The following is a 2,108-nucleotide window of genomic DNA, read 5'->3' on the forward strand; positions in this document are numbered from 1 at the left end:
AGACCCCAAAACCCAAGTATTCCCAATGGAAGACCCCAAAAACCCAAGTATCCCCAATGGAAGACCCCAAAACCCAAGTATCCCCAATGGGAGACCCCAAAACCCAAGTATCTCCAATGAGAGACCCCAAAAAGACCCTATTATCACCAATGAATGGCCTAAAAACCCCCATATCATCAATGGGAGACCCAAAAGACCCCATATCATCAATGGGAGACCCCAAAAACCCAAGTATCCCCAATGGAAGACCCAAAAACCCAAGTATCTCCAATGAGAGACCCCAAAAAGACCCTATTATCACCAACGAAGGCCTAAAAACCCCGATATCATCAATGGTCGACCTAAAACACCCCATATCATCAATGGGAGACCCCAAAACACAAGTATCCTCAATGGGAGACCCCAAAAACTCAAGTATCCTCAATGGGAGACCCCAAAACCCAACTATCCCCAATGAGAGACCCCAAAAGACCCTATTATCAGCAATTAATGGCCTAAAAACCCCCATATCATCAATGGGAGACCCAAAAGACCCCAAATCATCAATGGGTGACCCCAAAACCCAAGTATTCCCAATGGAAGACCCCAAAAACCCAAGTATTCCCAATGGGAAACCCCAAAAACCCAAGTATCCCCAATAGAAGACCCAAAAACCCAAGTATCCTCAATGGAAGACCCCAAAACCCAAGTATCCCCAATGGGAGACCCCAAAACCCAAGTATTCCCAATGGAAGACCCCAAAAACTCAAGTATCCCCAATGGAAGACCCCAAAACCCAAGTATCCCCAATGGAAGACCCCAAAAACCCAAGTATCCCCAATGGGAGACCCAAAAACTCAAGTATCCCCAATGGGAGACCCCAAAAGACCCTATTATCACCAATGAATGGCCTAAAAACCCCCATATCATCAATGGGAGACCCAAAATCCCAAGTATCCCCAATGGGAGACCCCAAAAACCCAAGTATTCCCAATGGGAGACCCCAAAAACCCAAGTATTCCCAATGGAAGACCCCAAAAAACCCAAGTATTCCCAATGAGAGACCCCAAAAGACCCTATTATCACCAACGAAGACCTAAAAATCCCGATATCATCAATGGGAGACCCAAAAGACCCAAGTATTCCCAATAGAAGACCCCAAAACTCAAGTATCCCCAATGGAAGACCCCAAAACCCAACTATCCCCAATGGTTGACCCAAAAAACGCCCATCCGACCCCAAAATTAAGGCATTAAATATTATGGGGTGGGGGGGGGTTTACCTGGTCGGAATCCTTCCTGCTGTCATTGAGGGGGTCCGGGATGGCGAGTTGGGGGTACAGACCCCGACATAGAACCAGTTTGAGAAGGGAAATGTGGGAGGGGGTCAGGTCGGAGCTGGAGGAAGCCTGAAGTTCGGCCACGTCGTGTCGGAGCTGGAATTTGACGTCCTTTGGGGGTTTTTAACCCAAAATAAAGGATAAATGGGGAGGGGGGAGGGTTGGAGAGAATGATATGAAGCTGATGGAAGGGATTTAGACCCGAAAGAGCCAAATCTGGACCCAAAAACGCAACTCGAAGAACCCGAATCTTGAGGTGGGATTTAGACCCGAAAGAGCCAAATCTGGACCCAAAAACTCAACTCTTGAGGTGGGATTTTGACCCAAAAGACCCAAATCTTGAAGTGGGAATTAGACCCAAAAGACCCAAATCTTGAAGTGGGATTTTGACCCAAAAGACCCGAATCTTGAGGTGGGATTTTGACCCAAAGAACCCAAATCTTGACCCAAAAACTCAAGTCTTGAGGTGGGATTTTGACCCAAAAACCTGAATCTTGAGGTGGGATTTTGACCCAAAAACTCAAAGCTTGAGGTGGGATTTAGACCCAAAGAACCTGAATCTGGACCCAAAAACCCAAATATTGAGGTGGGATTTTGACCCAAAAGACCCAAATCTTGAGGTGGGATTTTGACCCAAAAACCCAAATCTTGAGGTGGGATTTTGACCCAAATCTTGACCCAAAAACTCAAATCTTGAGGTGGGATTTTGACCCAAAGAACCCAAATCTTGACCCAAAAACTCTTTAGTTGGGATTTTAACCCAAAAAACCTGAATCTTGAGGTGGGATTT

General features: G+C 46.2%; 1 long non-coding RNA gene across 2 annotated transcripts in view; it reads right to left on the minus strand.

The window, feature by feature from the left end:
* The window catches only part of LOC107307421, a 4,703-nt gene extending 3,022 nt beyond the window's left edge, over positions 1–1,681 (minus strand). Inside the window, exon 1 of one of the 2 annotated variants that reach the window (XR_001552399.2) lies at positions 1,262–1,681. This is a non-coding gene — a long non-coding RNA (uncharacterized LOC107307421). The remainder of the gene's footprint in view (positions 1–1,261) is intronic. The other variant, XR_001552400.2, reaches the window with a different exon arrangement.
* Between the last annotated feature and the right edge of the window lie 427 nt (positions 1,682–2,108).

The sequence above is a fragment of the Coturnix japonica genome, unplaced genomic scaffold (assembly GCF_001577835.2).
Source record: "Coturnix japonica isolate 7356 unplaced genomic scaffold, Coturnix japonica 2.1 chrUnrandom592, whole genome shotgun sequence".
Taxonomy (NCBI): Eukaryota; Metazoa; Chordata; class Aves; order Galliformes; family Phasianidae; genus Coturnix; species Coturnix japonica.